The sequence below is a fragment of the Staurois parvus genome, unplaced genomic scaffold, assembly GCF_062004578.1.
Source record: "Staurois parvus isolate SC_StPar_1 unplaced genomic scaffold, SC_StPar_1.0 ptg000058l, whole genome shotgun sequence".
In the NCBI taxonomy this organism is placed as follows: domain Eukaryota; kingdom Metazoa; phylum Chordata; class Amphibia; order Anura; family Ranidae; genus Staurois; species Staurois parvus.
Window position 1 is genome coordinate 2,045,938 of NW_028317854.1, and position 22,486 is coordinate 2,068,423.

Below are 22,486 nucleotides of genomic sequence, written 5' to 3' on the forward strand. Positions count from 1 at the left end.
GAAAGCTGCTGTAGTCTTCTTCTTTTGCAACTCTTAAGTTTCCTGGCTGTTATGTTCACTCTTTTGCGTCATGCTTTAATAGGAGCCTTAGTAGGTTTCTGCAATACCTGAGGCCTATTTAAACTATATCTGTACCCCAAACCGATGGAAGGTTGTCATTGCAGTGTTACTGCTTTCCAGAGCCTCTGACAGCAGTAAAGCCTGACAGAAATTCTGATCCCCTCAAGATCCAAAGCTGAAAAAAAATCTCTGGCTAAAGAAACACTTTAACTGCCCCCAATCAAATTAAAGTGGTTCTAAAGCGTTAAGGTTTTACCTTAACCATTTCTCGACCACCCTATAGCAGATATACTGCTACAGGGTGGCACGGGTGCACAAAATTACGTATATATATATATATATATATATATATATGTAATTTTGCATTTCCAGGTAGGGGGCGCGTGCACGCGCCCTACCCACGCCGCCATTCACGGCCGTCAATCACCAGGTTCCAGGCGGTGATTGTAAACAATACAGTTCTCCTCCCTGTCAGCTAGTGCACACTGCTTTGGATGGCTGTGCACAACACAGCCATCCAAAGCAGTGTGATTACAGTGAGGCACAGACACAAGTAAAACCGCACACAGTTAACCCTTTAATCGCCCCTCATGTTGACCATGTAATGCATGAGTGTAACAAAGCTGTCAGCTCACGGCCTCTGTTTTTGATCGGGAGGCTGCAGGACAAGTTCCCGATCATGTGAGCACTGTGACAGCCAATTATGGTGATCACATGACCGGGACGTCTGCCCCTCCTCCTGCCGTTAACACCCAGGCCACTGAAAGGGGACAGGAAGGAGTTAAACCGCTAATATTAAACAATTCCCTTGTGTATGAGGCCTTCTACATTGACAAATGGTGGCTGCCAGAGTTATTAGCCCCATGGTAACTGCCCTTATTTGTGCATCTGAAACCTTAAAGTATATACAGATCTGGATACATTTGGGGGGGGGGGGGGGGGATTAATACAAAAGAAAGTGTCTGACAGAAACCGTCTCAACTGTAGTGCAGCCAGTCAGCTTTTACATTTTTATTTTCTAAGCAATGTGGGAACAAAATGAAAACTAGAAGAATATTGGTTGCGATGGGCAGCACACCAGTGTAGAATTATCTCCGAGACACTTCCTTTTTTTTTTTTTTTTTTTTTTTTTAATTCCTCCAAATGTGCTTGAATGCTCCATGTGGTTTTTTTTTTTTTTTAGGCTCCATAAATGAAAGGGATGTTAGCATAGCCATACCAACTGTTTGAATCCCTCGATTGCCCTAACCATGCTTTAAGGCAAACCTGTGGGTAACAGACAGTTAATATTAGCAGCAGGTAGCTTGTATCGTAAGCTGTCAGCACATACTGGTGGCTGCAGAAATTGCTTTAGTGCGCTCCAAAACCTTCTGAGATGTGCATGATGGACATGATGGGGTAGCTTTACTAAAACTGGAGAGTGCAAAATCTGGTGCAGCTGTGCATGGTAGCCGATCAGCTTCTAACTTCAGCTTGCTTAATTAGGTTTTGACAAAACCTGGAAGATGATGTCTATGCAGAGCTGTGCCAGATTTTGCACTCTCCAGTTTTAGTCAATCAACCCCCACTTGTGTGAGCATAGGCCTGCCTCCCCCATGACAATGCCCAGACCTGCTGGTAGGTGTCTCATGCACTATTCATTTCATTGTAGAATGGGTCGGAGGTGTGCCTATTTCCTACTACATGGAGAACCTGATTATTTGCTATTGGCTATGCAGGCAGTTAACGTCAGCCATTTTGATCCAAGCTATTAAAGCTGAACTCCATGCAGATATAAAAATACATTTAATGTAGTTATATATTCTATTGCAAATGATAAAAAATAGCTAGTATAAGTATTTAAATACAGTGGGTTGGTGTACTGTTGTTTCACCGCATTCTGTGGGGGTGGGAGGGCAGGTGACGCCCCTTTATTCTTTCTAAATAAAGTGGTGTCCCTGTCCACGCTGTGCTTGTTTGGTAGAGCTATGTGAATCGCACAAGAGGAAAGACAAAATTGCCTTGAGCTGATCAGACAGTTCACACTAAGTTTTTGGAGTTCTTCTAAAGTAGGTTGGGAACTGTTGGTGTTTACATATTCCCAAAGTTAGGCAGTACTACCCCAATTCCAAAAAATGTGGGACGATTTGTAAAATCTACATAAAAACAGATTGCAGTGATTTGCAAATATCATAAACCCATACTTAATTCACAAAACAAAAAGAAAACATACAATGCTTAAACTGAGATAATATACCAGTTAAAAAAAAGCAATTTTCTGAATTTAAGGCTCCATGCACACTAGCGTTTTTTTAAGCTCCTAGAAGCTCTTATTGGCATTTTTTAAATAATGCTCTCCTATGTGTTCATGCACACTACTTTAGGCTATTAGCATTTTTTTAGCTACACCATCTAGGAGCAGAAAAAAAAACAGTTTTTAGCGTTTGTTTTTAGCGGTTTTCCAGCAGAAAAAATGCTAAACGCTACTAAAACACTCTTAACAGCTATTTCTGACTTTTTTCTACATGTACTGTAAAAACTTTAATAAAACGCAACTAAAAACGCTATCACTAGCGTTTTTCGAGTTTAAAAAATGCTAGTGTGCATCAAGCCTAAACATATATGTTTTCTATTTTCTATGTGAATAAAATATGGGTTTGTGAGATTTGCAAATCATTACATTCTGTTTTTATGTAGATTTCACACAACTTCCCAACTGTTTTGGAATTGGGGTTGTATGTGGTTTTCCTAGTTTATTGTTAAATGTTTGTAGTGAGGTCAGAACAAAGAATGGGGGGAAAAAAAAGCTAGTAACCTACACGCCATTATATACAGTGAGGAACAGAAGTATTTGAACGCCCTGCGATTTTGCAAGTTCTCCCACTTAGAAATCATGGAGGGGTCTGAAATTCACATTGAAGGTGCGTTCCCACTCTGAGAGACAGAATTTCAAAAAACATTTCAGGAAATCACATTGTATGATTTTTAAAGAATCTATTTGTCTTGCACTGCTGAACATAAGTATTTGAACACCTAAGAAATAGCAAGAATTCTGGCTCTCAAAGACCTGTTACTGTGCCTTTAAAAAGTCCTCTCTACTCCACTCATTAATCTAACTCAGTAGCACCTGTCTGAGCTCTTTAAAGACACCTGTCCACCCCACAGTCAGTCAGACACCAACTACTACCATAGGCAAGACGAAAGAGCTGTCAAAAGACACCAGAGACAAAATTGTGGTCCTCCACAAGGCTGGAAAGGGCTACGGGGCAATTGCCAAGCAGCTTGGTGAAAATAGATCAACTGTTGGAGCAACTGTTAGAAAATGGAAGAGGCTAAAGACGACTGTCAGTCTCCCTTGGACTGGAGCTCCATGCAAGATCTAACCTCATGGGGTATCACTGATGATAAGAAAGGTGAGGAATCAGCCCAGAACTACAAGGGAGGAGCTGGCCAATGACATGAAGAGAGCTGGGACCACAGTTTCAGAGGTCACTGTCGGTAGAACAGTACGCCGTCATGGTTTCAAATCATGCATTGCACGAAAGGTTCCCCTGCTCAAGTCATCACATGTCCAGGCCCGTCTGAAGTTTGCCAATGACCATCTGGATGATCCAGAGGAGGCATGGGAGAAAGTCATGTGGTCAGATGAGACCAAAGTAGAACTTTTTGGTCTAAACTTCACTTGTCGTGTTTGGAGGAGAAAGAAGGATGAGTTGCATCCCAAGAACACCATCCCTACTGTGAAGCATGGGGGTGGTAACATCATGCTTTGGGGGTGCTTTTCTGCTAAGGGGACAGGACGACTGCACTGTATTAAGAAGAGGATGAATGGGGCCATTTATTGTGAGATTTTGAGCAACAACCTCCTTCCCTCAGTCAGATCATTGAAGATGGGTCGTGGCTGGGTCTTCCAACATGACAACGACCCAAAGCACACAGCCAGGATAACCAAGGAGTGGCTCCGTAAGAAGCATATCAAGGTTCTGGAGTGGCCTAGCCAGTCTCCAGACCTAAATCCAACAGAACATCTTTGGAGGGAGCTGAAACTCCGTGTTGCTCAGCGACAGCCCCGAAACCTGACAGATCTAGAGGAGATCTGTGTGGAGGAGTGCGCCAAAATCCCTGTTGCAGTGTGTGCAAACCTGGTCAAGAACTACAGGAAACGTTTGACCTCTGTAATTGCAAACAAAGGCTTCTGTACCAAATATTAACACTGATTTTCTCAGGTGTTCAAATACTTATGTTCAACAGTGCAAGACAAATACATTCTTTAAAAATCATACAATGTGATTTCCTGAATTTTTTTTTTTTAAATTCTCTTTCTCAGAGTGGGAATGCACCTACAATGTGAATTTCAGACCCCTCCATGTTTTGTAAGTGGGAGAACTTGCAAAATCGCAGGGTGTTCAAATACTTCTGTTCCTCACTGTACATATTTTATATATTGTTATAATACTGCATTGCATTGAGTAAATTAAAATAACTACTTATCTGTTTGCTGCTTAAAGGTACTGTTAAACTTGTTTACTTGTGAAGCAAAACAAAGAAAGAAATTATTTTTTAATCAGATCAACTATTTTAATATAATTTATAAACTGTTTGTAGAATTAAAGATTGTAAACTTTTTTTCAAAGCAGAAATGTGCCTTTACATTCCATATCTTGTACCTACGAATTTAGCATGTCATTACGTAGATCTGTAAGAAAATCCTAAAATGTGATAACTGCACATCCTAATCTATTACTTTTGCAGCATCTGAAAAAAAAAAAAAATGAATAAGATGTAACTAGTATATCCACAGCTATGTTGTTTTTTATGCCACACTATATCCAATCAGAATGCTATAGTGCATGCAGCTTATTTAACCAAATCAGTCTGAAATAACTCCTTCAGTCTCCCATTTAGTACTTGATGAATGAAGGAAACTTTGGAGAACCCAGGATGCTTGTAACAAGGGGGTGCTATTGGGGCTCTGGATGTCTGCATTTTAATAAGGGATCTATTATTTGTTTGATGTAGGTAGCAAGAAAAACATTTTGAAGTGATATATTTAGTGGCTGACCAAAAAAATGTAAAAGTACAACTTTTGGAACTCTAAAGTGTATGTTACCCCAACATTTCATATTCCTGACGTGCCTGCTGTACTTGTGTTAAAGTATCCTGTTCTCTTTGTATTGCTTCCTTTGTGCGAAATACCTGGTGATCCTGCCTGGTGATCCTTTTTCAGACTGACCACTCTAGGCATTGAGCACATTCTTCCCAATGTGTCCAGCTTTCTGGCTGTGCTGGGAGCACAACCTGCCTGTCCACCAATGGTCAGATGTATGCTGACATCCTCCCCTGCACAGCTCTTCACTGGGAAGATCTGTGTACTGCTGCTTCCTGCCTCCATTTAACACACCCTACTATAGTCTCCACCCCTACCTCTCTAAGCCCCTTAGGCAGATGAGAACACAGATCATATGATTACTTAAAACTTAAAAAAAAAAACTTTTAAAATAAATCAGAAGATTGCTATAGGTAACAATGTGCCAACATCTCAAAAGTTATTTTGACAACATTTACAACCATACATGTAGCTGGGAGTTTTATAGCCACAAAATAAATAAGGTAACCACCATATCAAAACATAGTTATAATAACAGATCCCTTTAACAAATACAAAACCATACAACAGGGTTAATCCAAAACCCAACATATAATGCAGTATACTACTACTTAATACGATACAGTATACACTATTCTTTCCACTTGTTACGTAAGTTATGTGGAAGTAGGTGTGATGTAGGTGTCTCTTGCTTTAAAGTGGCAAAATTCATATAGAATGACCCAATGCATTTCGAACACTTGTCTTTTTCAGGGGTGAACATGGTATATTATATGGTACAGAGACCACAGACCATTTCTAGCCATGTAGATTAAAAAGCAAACTGATGCCTTCACAGTGACTGAATTCATTAAACTGAACGGGTTGATTTACAAGGCGAGGATTCACACACTTTAATAAGCTTTAGAGCTCCAAAGTTTGTGTGTGTGTTTTTAGTTAGCCACTAGTACCTATCACTCTACAAATTGTTTGCCTTCTCTAACTTTCTGATATGGAAAAATCCCTTTTAGGCAACTCGCAGATGAGCAATAGCCATTACATGGCTCATATCTCAAACCAGATATACAGTATGTAGTAAAGCACCAGATGACATGTGCAAAGTTAAGTAGTATGCAGTGAAGTAATGTTGGCTATTTTACTGTATATGAATTATGAGTAAGATTTTTATTCTGGACTTTACACCTCTCACCTGGCTGTTTTCCTACATACACTATATTGCCAAAAGTATTGGGACACCCCTCCAAATCATTAGATTCAGGTGATCCAATCAACTCCATGGCCAAAGGTGTATAAAATCAAGCACCTAGGTATGCAGACTGCTTCTACAAACATTTGTGAAAGAATGGGTCGCTCTCTGGAGCGCAGTAAATTCAGGTGTGGTACTGTGATAGGTTGCCACCTGTGCAATAAGTTCATCCGTGAAATTTCCTTGCTACTAAATATTTCAGAGTCAACTGTTAGTGGCACTATAACAAAGTGGAAGCAACTGGGAACAACAGCAATTCAGCCAAGAAGTGGTAGGCTACATAAAATGACGTGTGTGCAGAAGTCACCAACTGTCTGCAGAATCAATAGCCAAACACCTCCAAACTTCATGTGTCCTTCAGATTAGCACAACAGTGCATAGAGCTTCATGGAATGGGTTTCCATGGCTGAGTAGCTGCATTCAAGCCTTACATCACCAAGTGCAATGCACAGTGTTGGATGCAGTGGTGTAAAGCTTGCCACTACTGGTCTCTGGAGCAGTAGAGACATGTTCTCTGTAGTGACGAATCATGCTTCTCTGTCTGGCGATGGATGTGTCTGGATTAGGCGGTTGCCAGGAGAATGGTACTTGCCTGACTGCATTGTGCCAAGTGTAAAGTTTGGTGGAGGGGGGATTATGGTGTGGGGTTGTTTTTCAGGGGTTGGGCTTGGCCCCTTTTATCTCCAGTGAAGGGAACTCTTAATGTGTCAGCATACCAAGACATTTTGGACAATTTCATGCTCCCAACTTTGTGGGAAAAGTTTGGGGATGGCCCTTTTCTGTTCCAACATGACTGCGCACCAGTGCACAAAGCAAGGTCTATAGAGACACGGATGAGTGAATTTAGGGTGGAGGAACTTGACTGCCCTGCACAGAGTCCTGACCTCAACCTGACAGAACACCTTTGGGATGAATTAGAGGGGGGACTGCAAGCCAGGCTTTCTGGTCTGATATCAGTGCCTGACCTCACAAATGTGCTTCTGGAAGAATGGTCAAACATTCCCATAGATGCACTCCTAATCCTTGTGGACAGCCTTCCCAGAAGAGTTGAAGCTGTTATAGCTACAAAGGGTGGGCCAACTCAATATTGAACCCTACGGACTAAGACTGGGATGACGTTAAAGTTCATGTGCATTTAAAGGCAGGCATCCTGATACTTTTGGCAATATAGTGTATATTATTTTTCACCACCTTGTGAGTCACTAACCAGGAGTAAGTATGCAGGTCGAGTTTCGACACCTCATTGCATGTTTGTTTCAGGTCAGTGACCCTGAGTATTGACGCAAGTGATGGCAGTATTGGAGCCTGCACCTTCAAAAACAAGTCAATAATAGCAGCTTCCATGTGTTTTTTCTAAAATGTTTTCTTAATTAAAAAAAGGTGCATGTTGCACAGATTCAGCATTGGTATTATTAATATGCAGCTAAGAAAATCTGATAGTTTTGTTTGAATAAAGCACAACTTTTTTCCTTTTTTGTGAAAAATACCTATGTTGTTTATAGTTAAAGGGATAAGTAGAAAAGTAACAAAACTGAGTGGGCCATGCACTTTTATACTTCCAACTGATAACCTGTGTATCATCCTCATTATAAAAAGGGCTATACCTTTCAACTGGACATAAGGGTGCTGATCTTGCTGCACAGCACTCTGTGGACCTTTTGTGCCTCTGAGTGTTAATGCTTTAGCATAATACTGATTAAATAGTTCTACTTAAGGTGCTTTAGGACTTTTTATATGGCAGAATTCCGCTTTATTTTTTGTCTTTTTTAAAATAAATTTTAATTACAGGAATTGTATTTTTTTGTCTTGTTTGGGACTCAATTAAAAGTTTAAGTGAAAAAAAAATGTTTTACCTTCAGTTTTATTTCCTTGCATGAGCTTTTTTTGTTATAGCTCCTAACATTTGGCAATTATATGATGGTGTTTATTGCTAAGACCAGTGGTGTCCAAACTGTGGCCTGTGGACCAGATGTGGTCCTTTTGCTTGCCCTTATCCACTATTCCTCCAACTGATACAAGCACAGTTCCCTCCACTGACACCAACAATGGAGCACCCTTCCTTCCACTGACACCAACCGTGGAACACTATTCCCCCCACTGACACCAACGATGGTGCACTATTCCCTCCACTGACCCCAACGATGGGGCACAATTCTTCCACTGATGCCAATAATAAAACACGATTTCTCCCTCTGACATCAAAGATGGGGCATTATTCTTCTCAGTAATACCAACAATGGTGCACTATTCCTCCTCCCACTGAACACCAAGCCTGAGCATCGTTTGCTGTCACTGACACTGGGATGTTTTCTACTCCCACTGGCCACAGTCTGGCCTCCCAAAAGTCTGACAGTAAATTGATCCTTTGTTTAGAAAGTTTGGAGACCGCTGGCTTACACTATGGACATTAAACTGTTGACATATTCATAATAGGCAGTTATTTAACTTTTAAACAAGCCTTCATTTATTTCTCTAGCAACGTTTGTGAAGTAATTCATTCTCAAAGATCACAATAGATACTCTAAAGTCAGTTTATAACAGCTTAGAAACACTTGAAGCATCACAGCATGTCTCCTCTATGATACTGTTGTGCATACTAATGTGCTCGGTCCAAAGTGCTGGAATGTTGACACTGCCTCTAAGGGGCGCCTAACCCACTTGGTCTTCGAGGATGTCTCTTTAGCTTTCAGTAATATCCTTGATGATAACATCTGGGGTAGGTCTGGAGTGCCCACCTGCCTTGGCATAAGTAGTCTAAAGAAAGGTTGGCTAAGTACCCTTGCTTTCCATACCCCTACTCCAGGAGTAGGCACCCCTAAGTATTCAAAGCCTGGTCCTCCAGCCAACCCTCAAGATCAGGGGTAAGAAGCCGTACTAGAAGCTTTTCATCACCTGCAGAAAGTTCAGGCCCAAAGAGCAGACGGCTCTAAAGCTACCTTTCTCTCCTGTTCCCCTTTTCCTTGTTTGGGGAGTTACCCATCTCTCAGCTGTTGCAGGAGAATTGTATGTTGAGGTGTCATCCTGTTTAGGGACTCCCCTTCATGTCAGTGTTTTCTCACACTACCTCAGACCTTTCCTTTGCCATTGTAGATCATGTATCTCTACATACATGCAGAATAAAATACCTGCCTTTAAGGAACAAGTAGTTTCTAATCTGGTGTGGACTCATTGAAGATGCGGCAGACGTGCCTTGCGGTGACTTCCCGGATTCCCCCTTGCTGATTGTTGGAGTCCCCCAGTCGTTGGGCAACGGGTGATGCTACAATATCCGGAGATGTATTGATGCTTTATTCTTGCTATAATATGATCTAAATATGATTTGCATTTCTGAAAATTCTTATGTTATTATACTAACAGAACGTATTCCATAAATCATGTTTTGCTTTAATATTTATTAAGCCTAATCCGTGTATTAGTGAGTGATTGTAGTAATGTTAAAAACACTTTGTTTTGAGGCAAAACACCTGGCGGATCAATTTTCTGGAGTTGGTGTAGATTTCTTTTCCCACCTTTTGGAAGGTCCTGTTATCTGAGAACCTTTGTCTATGGATCTACTTTAAGGAGTCCCAGAACAGGTTGTTTCTCCTACATTAATGGACCATTCCCTGTACAGGTATCCTGATATTGGTAGAACTATATTAAGTTGAAGCTGATTAAATTATTGTACATGAATAGGAAACTGGTTACAGTTTGAATAATAGATGACTCATTCTCTAAATGATCTGAAGTTGAGAGTAGTGTGCCCAACGTTCTTTCTTGTGGCCAATGCTGTTCAATTCATTTTTTAATTATAGAGGTTGGAATTTCAGTGTTTACTGACAATATCACTTTATGTAGGGAAATAAATTTGGCACAGGGTATAGCATCCTTACTGGAAGACCTTGATCAAATAGGGGGTTGGGCAGCTACATGGCAGAGGAGGTTCAATTCAGACTCGAATATAGCATGCAATGTCAAGCCATAGCTAACAGAACTAGCAAAATACTATCGCGCTTTAAATAGGTTATACATTCAAATATAAAACAATGAGTCTACCCCTCTACAAAACACTGGTCCGGCCTCATCTTGATAATGCAGCTCCGTTTTAGTCACCAGTACTCAGGAAAGACATTGTTCAATTAGCAAGGGTTCAGCAAATTGCAAAAAAATTTAAGGGGCTGGAGGACCTCAGCTATGAAGGCTGATTACAAGAGGACATGCGGCCCTGATCAGAAGTTAGAAGAAAGAAAGGTTTACCTTTAGATTGTGGAAAGTGGTCTTTGCTGTTAAAACAGTAAAACATGCAGAACTCCCCCAGAAAGTGCTACTAGCTGAGAGTGTGGACAACTTAAAAAAAAAAAACTTTTAGATGTCTTCCTCAGGAAGCAGAATATAAGGGGTAATGGGAATTGTTAGAGAATAAAAATCAAAAGATCTAAACACATCTTGATGGAAGAATAAAGTGCTAGTAAAATAATAGAGTTCTACAAAAGCAAGGCTGAAGAAAAGATGTCCAACCTTCTAGGACACAAACCTGAGGCATGCTTGTAGTAGTAGGGGTAATCATAGGCTGCCCTACAAATGTTTAATTTATCAGTGTCCAATCATCATGTAGGCATCAGTATAACACAAATGTTTTCGACCTGCTGTTTCCTCTAAATGGACGAGAAATAACAGTACTTTTACAGTGCATGATCAGGGGCATACGTTTGCTTTGTTTCAATTAGTTCTGTGCCTATTTGCCTATTCAGTGCCTTTAGAAAGGTAGACTGTGTCCCACTGAAACATTCAACTTAACAGGAGAACTCTTGCTTTTCATTTCAATTAAGCACCATGTGAATGCCTGGTTACATCTTGAAATATACGTTTTAAATGTTAATTTATCCTGAACACAGTACATATAATATACGAAAACCCCATATTTATTTACTTTAAAGGATAAGATTGTGGCCGGGCGAACAGCTCGTCCCTCTGGGTGGACGCCATACGGTGTCCTTTCCAGAGCGCACAGGACCGTGCTGCGGCGTGATCTGTCACTGGCCATGTACCTTGGACACGGCATGACAGATCTATGCACCAGCCCCATTGCCAGTAGCATGTGACCTGCTGTAACCAATCACAGCAGGTCACATGATAGTTGTATACAATGGATGGCTTCTTTTCATTCCATCCATTGTATACAAGTGTGTCTAGTTGTGAATGGTCACAGCGATCCCATGCACAAGCTGGGCCAATCACAGCCCAGCTGTGTCATGTGATTAGCCGTGGCCACAGGTAATCGCAAAAAGAAAAACCCTGAATTAATCGATTTCATTCAGGTAAATGCTTGCTTATAGCAAAGTAATTCTTTGCTATAAGCAAATTGGGGAAGTGATCAGTACTTTTTTTTTTTTTTTTACACAAAGTAGCACAATGTTACAATGGTAACATTATACTATTTTGGTAATAGTGCAATATGAAAAAAAATTTTAAAAGAGAAAAAAATTTAATAAAAAATTTTAAAATAATAAAAAATTGAAAAAATTATTTTTTTTGTACTGTCACCAGTCAGTGTCCCTGATCACCGCCATGCAAGTTATATGATGATGCTGTACTGCACTGGTGACAGTATGTAAAAAAAAAATGGTGAAAATCATTTTTTGAATTTCATTTTCCGAAAAATTATGACAAAAAAATTACAACTTCAAAAAACTCGCCATGCCTGTTATGAAATACGTCAGACTGTCTACTTTGCAAAAAGGGGTCATTTGGTGGATATCTGTACTGTTCTGACATTCTTGGACCTCAAGAAATAAGTTTGGCTGTCAGTACTTCAGGATTGAATTTTCAGATCTATCCCATAGTTTGTGAACTCTATAACTTTCCTACAGACTAAATAATAAATACTAATTTGGGTTATTTTCACCAAAGACATGTAGCAGAATACATCTCGGCCTAAATTTTTGAAAAACAATTATTTATTTGCAAACTTTTAGAATAGAAAAAGAAAAACAAGGGTTTTTTTTCCCAACATTTTCGGTATTTTTTTTGTTAATTTAGCAAAAAATAAAAACCCCAGCAGTGATTAAATACCACCAAAAAAAGCTCTAGTTGTGTTAAGAAAATTATACAGTGTTGTATGACCGCGCAATTGTCACTCAAAGTGTGAGCGCTGAAACCTGAAAATTGGGCAGGAAGGGGGTAAACATGCCCTGTATGGAAGTGGTTAAAGGCAGAACAGAAGGTTCTGGAAAATCCAGTGCAACTTGTTCAAAACTGGGGTTCTGCCTTTATAGGCATGTCCTTAAAAAGTATGATTTGTAGTGGGTTTTTTTTTTTTAACTGTTCAGTGAATTTTTTTATTGCAATTTTTTTCCTAATAAAATGGGATTGGGGGGGGGGGAGGGGTTGTGGCTTGAGTCTTGTGCTTTGCTCAGCAGTGTGGATACCAGCAACCCAGGGCAACATATTCGCCCCCTCTTTCTCCCACAGAGAGAGGAAGAACTGAACACTAATATCGGGATGTCCAAGAAGCGGTACAAGCTGCCAGCACCTCGCCGCCTTACTCACTATTTTGGCTCTTCAGCCATGCTGCAAACCACAGATGGTGCCGGTTTCAGGACTCGTTTCTCTACTCCTCCTGACCCGTGACCTAGCGGCACCCTAAATCAGTAAAACCCAATTAATTGAGTGGTTTTCTACATCAATTCTTCACCACTTTGATTCCGCGCCTTATTCTTCGTTATATGATTATCGACCGGGCCCATAGAATAGCACAGCCTGCTCACCTTCCCACAGATATCCCTAGGGATGTTTTGGCCCGTATCCATTTCTTCCACATTAAGGAGCAGATTGTATCAGCAGCAAAGGCTAATAAACCAATACCTGCACCTTATGCTCATATTTCTCTTTTTATTGATATATCCCCTGCTACCATAGAGATGTGCAGAGCTTTTGCTCCAATCACATTAATCTTCCAAGAGCGTAAAATTAGCTACAAATGGGGATTTCCGACTAAACTGCTAGTTACATATCAACATCAGCTCGTCCTCACACCTACAGATTGATGCAAATGCCTGATAAATTGGGGTCTCCTGCCCAGGGGCGGACTGACAACTCATGGGGCCCCCGGGCAATAGGGGATCATGTGGCCCCTGTGTCCTTGACCAAACTCAAAAAAGCCTATGAAAAAGGTACCAGGGGCATCTCATGGGGCCCCCTACTGACCCCGGGCACTTGGGCAGTGCCCGAGTTTCCAAATGGTCAGTCCGCCCCTGCTCCTGCCTGTTGCTTCCAATACCTCACCTTCACGCAGTTCTCTGTCCACTGCATCACTTTCCCGGAACCCAGCCATAAACGCAGATGTAGGCTAAGCTGCCATTTCTCTTTTTCATATCCCTTTTAGCAAGATGTATCCTACCTGGGCAATGTCTATACTTTTCTCACTCCCCAGGCCTACAGTGTGCTATGCACACTCAACTGTTTACCGTTGTTTGCAATTCTTCTGATACTCTGTTTGCAATCCTTTAGATATCATTTTAACTTACTGTGCCAATAGCACTGTTTCATATTACGTGTTATTGCATATTAAAAGTTCGAAATATACCTCCTGACCTATTACATTGGTCACACCTTTTCTATTTTTCTTTCCTTGTCACTTTAAGCTCATAACTTGCGAGTGCTTAAGAAATTGAACTTTTTTCAGTTACCTTTTGGCAGTGGTCCTTCTCTAGCCGTTGTTCACATCTCCTCCTATCTACTATGCCCCTGTCACCACAATCAACACCAAGGGACTTAAAGTGTTACTAAACCCAGGACCCTGCAATCACTTTATCTGGTCTCCCAAATAATGCAATTATGTTAGTAAATATAAACTGCTAAATACCTTTTCTCATCAGCAGTTAGATCAGTCTTGTAGCTTCTATCAGTGTCCAACAGAGCACATGTTAAAACTTGAAGGGTGGAGTTTTCTTTCTGACCTAGGAGGATGCAGAACCCCTGACCTCTGTCTAGACAGTGCTGATTGGCCCTGTGCTGATCAAATGCACTCTCCCAAGAAGAAAAAAAAAAAACCTCTCTAGCAATACATATCAAATTGAGAATGTGCAGAGTGTCTCCACACAATATGTCTTATCAGGAGATCGGAAGAATGGGAGGGATCAGAGAAGTCAGAATTAAACTGTTCTTTTACACAATGCAGAGGATTATCTCCTTAGGTTCCACAGTGAGTATGTTTTACTGCATATAAAGGCTGATTTTACTGTTGCGAGTTTAGTAAGACTTTAACAGCCCATTTAAACGATCTTAACTCTAAAAAGAAGTGATTTCTCAGAAATCTGATATAATATGTGTACAAGAAACCCATTTTGTACAGCATAAAGCACCTTCTTACCACTATAAATTATACTCTCATCAGTTCTTTGCTAAAGCCAATAGGAAAGCGAAAAGGGTAATGATAGCTATTAGCAGCTCAGTGGCATTCCAATTACATCACTGTGAGGCTAAGACAGATGGTAGATTCCTCATACTGCCAGCAACTTTATTAATACCCCTCTAGTAATTGCCAATATTTATGCCCCTAATACCCATCATATATGCTTTTACAAGGCTATAATGAGAAAACTACAACATTTCCCCAAAGAACATATACTGTAGTTGTTTGCAGAGATTTTAATTATATTGTTGACTCCAGAGTGGACACTTCCAATGCATCAAGGAAAAGACCCTCTGCCCTATGCTCCCTTCTTTGCTCTGAAGAACTCTATGATCCATGGCGGTACCTACACGGCTCGGAGAAGCTCGGACTATTCTAATGCACAAAGGTCTTCGTTTATGACTTACAATACTACTTTGCAGTAAATATCTGCTGCAAAATTTGGACTTATTACATGGTAGGACTATGCCCCAGTTTCTATCACTCTCTGCTACTTCCCCATTGAAGGGCTGTACCTTATGGTGCTTAAACACTTCCTTGCTTAATCACCCCAATTATCATGAGCAGATCAAATCTGAGATTAAGACCTTTTTTTGATACAAATGATGGCACAGTCCTAAATGATACAACACTATGGAATGCTCATAAATCCTATATTTATTATTTATTTATCGAGTTTATATAGCGCCAAAGGGTTTGCTCAGCGCTGTACAATAGAGGGGGGGGGACAATACATGAAACAGTACAGTAACATCAAACAGCACACAAGGGGTAAGAGGGCCCTACTCTTTCGAGCTTACAATCTAGGAGGGAGGGGGTAGAGGTACAGGAGGAAATGGCTGTGGGGGATGGAGTGGTAGGAGGAGGGAAGGGCAGCGGCTGTTAGGTGAGGGTGGGGTAGGCTTCCCTGAAGAGGTGGGTTTTCAGGGAGCGTCTGAAGGTGAGGAGGGAAGGTGACAGTCTGATGGATTGGGGTAGTGAGTTCCAGAGGATGGGGGAGGACCTGGAGGAGTCTTGCAGTCGTGCATGGGAGGAGGAGACCAGGGAGCAAGATAGAAGGAGGTCCTGTGAAGAGCGAAGGGTATCAGAGGCTTCTTCATAAACATTGGTGCCCATGAGAAAAAAATGCGAACCAAGACAACCTCCCACTTTCTTGACCAGGTTCATATTGTAGAACAAAATAAAAAATCTAAACTTACTGACCAAGACTCGTTAGCTTAGAGAAAAACTATGTGTCCATTTACAGCAAGGCTTTGACTTTCATATCAAAAGACTATGTCTTAACTGGTATGCATATGGCAACAAACCAGGGGCAGTATTGGCCAAACAGCTCAAACAGAAGTCCGCTCTCTCTAGGATAGCAGCCAAAAAACAACCCAAGGTCACCTAGTTACTAATCCCCAAGATATAGCCAACTGTTTCAGTGCATTTAACTCCACATTATACAACTTAACATCATCTAATGCAGTTCCTCCTCCTTGCTTAGAAGACATGCATAATTTTCTAGACTCCATACATCTCCTCACTATTACTAAAGAACAACTCACAGATCTATCCCAACCGGTTTCTGAGGAGGAACTATTAGAGGCGATCACATCTCTTTCTCTTCACAAGGCCCCTGGCCCAGATGACTACTGTGATGGATATTATAAAACTTATCCCTCACTCCATATTTATCTAAATCCTTTAACAGATTCACTTCCGCGGGAGAAATCTCTATAGAATCCTTAGAAGCTCTGATTACTACTATTCCAAAACCAGGCAAACCTCAGGAAGACCCCGCCAACTATAGACTGATATCCCTCTTAAATACTGATTTAAAGTTCTATGCGTTAGTCTTAGCCAGCCGTCTTTCCTCCTATATCCTGAACCTGGTACACCATGATTAAGTCGGCTTTCTACATGGTTGGCATGCCTGTGACAGTATTAGGAGGTTTACTGACCCTATTCAATGTGGGGAATACCATAGAACGGCTTCTCTGCTTTTATCCCTAGATGCAGAGAGGGCGATTGACAGAGTACACTGGAGCTACCTCAAAGCTGTTCTTCAAAAATTTGGCCTGTCAGGTACTATTCTATCAGCCATCCTTTCGCCTGTATTCTACCCCCTCTGCTAGAGCATGGACTTCAGGTATGCTTTCAGATCCCTTTTGGATCACTAATAGTACCCGATAAGGATGCCCACTTTCCCCTATTATTTTTGCTTTAAATATGGAACCACTAGCAGAGGCCATCAGATAACAGCCCACTATATCAGGTATAAAAGTAGGAAGTGTTACTCACACAATCAGACTTTATACAGAGGACGTGCTAATTGCCATATTTGAACCTATACAATCACTGCCTGCTCTCCAATCTTTGTTATAATGATTTGGTTCATTATCTTTATATAAAGTCAATTGTTCCAAATCTAGACCCCATTGATAAACAACCAATCTTGGCTTTGTCTCCTTTTTCATGGGCACCGGCCTATACACTGACCTATTAATCACCCCATCCTGCAACATCTTGAGAATAAATTTGGAAAGACTTACAAAAACAGTACAGGACTTATGTCTTCAACTCCGAACTGTGTGAGCCTCGTTGGCAAGGAAAATTGCACTGACAAAAATGGATCTTCTCCCACATATTCTATATATCTTCCACACTATATACCTGTTACAATTTTACCTAATCAGCTATCTAAACTACAGTGAATTCTAAATCGCTTTATTTGGAATGGCAAGCGCCCCCGTGTAAGGAACTCTATTGTGTACTACAGATCTGAAACCTTATTACAGAGCAACAATTCTTAACCAAATTCAAAAGTGGTGGACCTCCACATCTCAAGACTTCCTAGATGCAAATTGAGCAAATGGCTTTATCTTGCCCCCCTGAAGATTTTCTTGATGTGATTTGGTTATGATATCCCCTTGTTACTTTTTGCTGTCACTGCAGTGTTAAGGATCAGTGGTCAACAAACACTATCCCTGCATATTTTATGGATAGTTGAATCAACCAAGCCTAAACATACAAGGATCTCTAGCTTACACAAGCTACAGAATCACAAAAGCTTTCACCGATAACCTATTGGGAAAGGAAATTATATATACTATATTGCCAAAAGAACTGGGACGCCTGCATTTACATGCACATGAACTTTAATGGCGTCTTAGTCTGTAGGGTTCAATACTGAGTTGGCCCACCCTTTGCAGCTATAACAGCTTCAAGTCTTCTGGGGAGGCTGTCTACAAGGTTTAGGAGTGTGTCTATGTGATTGTTTGACCATTCTTCCAGATGTGCATTTGTGAGGTCAGGCACAGATGTCGGACAAGAAGGCCTGACTCAATCTCTGCACTAATTAATTCCATAGGTGTTCTATCGGGTTGAGGCCAGGACTCTTTGCAGGCCAGTCAAGTTCCTCCACCCCATACTCGCTCATCCATGTCTTTATGGACCTTGCTTTGTGCACTGGTGCGCAGTCATATTGGAACAGGAAGGGGCCATCCCCAAACTCTTCCCACAAAGTTGGGAGCATTAAATTATCCAAAATGTCTTGGTATGCTGTCACCTTAAGAGCTCCCTTCACTGGAACTAAGCCCAACCTGTGAAAAACAACCCCACACCATAATCCCCCCTCCACCAAACTTTACAGTTGGTACAATGCAGTCAGGCAAGTACTACTCTCCTGCCAACCGCCAATCCCAGACACGCCCATTGGATTGCCAGAGAAGCGTGATTCGTCACTCTAGAGAACACATCTGCACTGGTCTAGAGTCCAGTGGCAGCGTGCTTTACACCACTGCATCCAACGATTTGCATTGCACTTGGTGATGTAAGGCTTAGATACAGCTGCTCGGCCATGGAAACCCATTCCATGAAACTCCCTACACACTATTGTGATAATCTGAAGGCTACACAAAGTTTGGAGGTCTTTAGCTATTGACTCTGCAGACAGTTGGCGACTTCTGCGCACTGTGCACTTCATCATGCACTGACCCCCGCTCTGTCATTTGCTGCTGTTCCCAGTTGCCTCAACCGTGTTATAATACCACTAATAGTTAATGGTGGAATATTTAGTAGCAAGGAAAATTCAGGGATGGACTTACTGCACAAGTGGCAACCTTTCACGGTACCACGCTTGTTTTTACTGAGATCCTGAGAGCAACCCATTATTTTACAAATGTCTGTAGAAGCAGTCTGCATGCCTAGGTGCTTGATTTTCTACACCTGTGGCCATGGAGGTGATTGGAACACCTGAATCTAATGATTTGGAGGGATGTCCCACTACTTTTGACAATATAGTATATATCTCCAGATCTTACTCAATGGCCCCTGTCCTTAAAGAACCTGCTTAAATATTCAAAATCTATTACCCACTGGGAAAAATACAACACATTTTACATAATTGGTATTACACCCCCACTAAAATTGCTTCCATCTATCCAGATGCTTCATCTAACTGCTGGAGAAATTGTGCATCTCAATTATATATCTGGAGGGAATGTCCATGCCTTAGCTCCTTTTGGAAAGAAGTAGAGCTTCTTATTTATATCTTTCATTGGTGCTCAGTGGGGTTGATTTACTAAATGCAAATAGGCTGTGCACTGCAAGTGCATTTAAAGTGCACAAGAGCAGTTGCTTTAGATCTGAGGAAAGCTTTGAAATGAGGTAAATCTCTGCTGATTTCTTTCATCCAATCATGTGCAAGCAAAAATGCAGTTTTTTTTTTATTTTCCTGCATGTTCCCTCCGCTCTAGAGCAACTGCACTTGCACTGCACAAGAGCATCAAAGAAAATAGTGCAGTGAGAGTGACTGTAGTTTAACCCTCACTAGGATGTGTACCTATATTGCAAAAAGAGTCAATGTAGATCACAATGGAAAGTCTGGGCCAGGATGGATGGCCCGTCCACTCAGATTTTGTAGTATAGGACACAGAAAACTCCTGTCACCAGCGGTGGACTACGAGACTGCGGTGTCCCGAAATTACGCCACCACGGTCTACGGAGGAAGCGGGAGGGAGGATCCTGCCTTGGACCGCAAGCCGAAGATGGAGGCCGGTCACATAGACAATGAGTTTCGAGCACATGCGCCTTATCAAGGAGACTCTGCTTGAGGTGTTTTATCCTTTTGAGTGTAAGCTTTTGAAATGAGATGTCTTATCCAGCTGGCAATAGTTGAATTTGAAGCAGGATGTTCTTTGCAGGTCCTGATGACAAGACAAAAAGGGAGTCTGACTTTCCTATAGAATCTTTTGGATAAACTCTGATTGCTCTTCATTGTCTGGACATTGTGAGATCTATCTCTTTGGTGTGCTTAGGAGTAGAACACAAAGAGGGAAGGACTATCATTAAGGATCCACCTTAGGTAAAAGTTAGGTCTTGGGTGCAAGACTACTTTGTCTTTCTGATAGTGCAGGGAAGACTTTTTACAATAGAAAGCTGCTTGTTCAGAGACATGTCTAACAGACATGATAGCCGCTATGAAGGTCACGTTGCAGGAAAGATCATGGTGGGTTCAAAGTATGGTTTCTGCAGGGCAGAGAAAACTAAACTGAGATCCCAAGGCAGCACAGGGTGCTGTAGGGGTGGTCTAATCTAAGAAACACTTTGAATAAAGGAAAATGAAGCCAGAGGTTTCTGGAACAAAAATGGACAAGACCGAAACTTCTCCCTTAGTCTAGGTTCACACCTATGCATTTTCTATGCAGTACACAGCAGTACATTTAACATGACTCCCTATGGGACAGGTCCACATCTCCACGTTTTCGTTAGGCGAAAGGGTCAGGGACTTTTATAAATGCAAAATGTTGTGTTTTTGGTTCTATGGACTGCAATGGAGACGCTGCAGAAAAACATGTAGTGTGTTTTTGACGTGTTTTAATCTGCCCAGCAGCAAATAAAAAAAAAAACAAAACAATGCAAAGCGCATAAAAAACATGTGCAAAAATGCAAAATGTACTGCAGAAACGGATCCAACGCAAACTGCATAGGTGTGAACCTAGCCTTAAGGGTACTTAGGGCTAAATTCTGGTCAATCCAGAATGCAAGGCACAGATAAATCTCTTGGATTAAAATACCTGTGTTCATATTAAACAATGGATTTACAGGTACAATAGTAATTTTTTCTCAAAGTGGCTTTCCTGGCTTTGAGCACTGTGGGAATGACAGAATTAGACACCCCTGTCCCTCAAGACCTAAATTTCAACAGCTAAGCCAATAACTGAGAAGCAGGATGGAACAGTGGGCCCTTAGACAGAAAGTCTGGCCTGTTTGGAAGAGGTTGGTGACAGCTGACAATCTTTCTACCAACTCTCCACTTTTCTGATGTTTACAGAGAGGGCTGGACAGGGTTTCTTCACCTAGCAGATAATTACACTTCCATTAAGACTGCCTGACTCCTGGTACCCCCTTGGTGGTTGATATATCAATATAGAGCACAGCCATGGCATTGTCTGATTGTACCCTGATCAGGTGACCCTGAAGGAGGGTCCAGTGATTCAGAGCTAATTTAATATCGAGCCAGTATTTAATACTCAAGATTTTGATAGGAGAGCTTGGCTACCACCTTGGGTGTCTATGGTTCCTCGACTGTGAGGGATTGGAACACTCGTTCTCAACCACTGAGTAGGGCAACCTCCATGCATATGGTAGAAATAACTCCCCCATTGTCAACGGTGGACTGGAAGCCACCAAACATAGGGAGTTCTTTACTTTGCTGAAGAGGTACATAGGAAGGTTGAGAGATGGAGTGTACTTGTTCCGAGCCAAGAAGAGGTTGCATTGGGGAATCCTTAAATGGAGTTGAATGAAGAGTACAGCCTCCAAGGAGGCTACCATGAGGCCCAGAACTCTCATAGGGAAACTCACTGAGAGAGGTCTCTTTGATCTTAAGATCAAAGCATCTTAAGAGAGAAAAATGCTACACTTCTGGGGGGGGAAAAAAAAAAAAAAGACTTTGGCTATCTCCAGAATGAGTTCTACATACTCCAGGTGAAAAAAAAGACTGGAAAGCAGACTTTTGAAAATTGATTACCCAACCAAAGGCCTGAGGCATCTGGATAATCCTTTGGAGAGGACTATCTAGATGCCTCAGGCCTTTGCAGAAATTTGAAAGGGAGGTGAACTCTTCAGAAGGCAACAATGGAGATACCACCATGGTGTGCTAGGCAATATCTCCATTATGACATTTATGATCCAGTCTCCAGCTGGCGGTTGCTGCTCCACCCAGTATCCTAGAGCCTTTTCCAGGAATGTGTGCAATGGGAATATGTGTGGTCCTTTTACAAGGTGGTCCTCTGGGTATACTTTTACCTGAATGTCCTGAGATCTTAAGAGGATATGAAGAGGTTTAAAGTACTTTTGTGAATACTCTGGCCTGTTTTTTTTTTGTTTTTTTGCAGCACCCAAACAGTGGTGTGACAAATTGGACGTGTCTCTCCTACTTAGAAGTGCAGGCAGTGTTGATGAGGTGGGTAAATGGGAATAAGTAGAAAAGCATCTTGAATGTCTACTGATGAGAATTAATCCCTTTGTCTCAGAGATGCAATAACTGACCATGCTGATTCCATGTGACACTTTGGAACCTGAAGAATTGTTTAGGAACTTTTAGGATCAAACATAGGTTTAGGTTTTGGCATTATGAATAGGTTTGCAATGAATGCTTTGAAGGATAGGATTGATCACTCCCTAGGAAAAGATAGTTCACAGAGGTCTGCAGCTT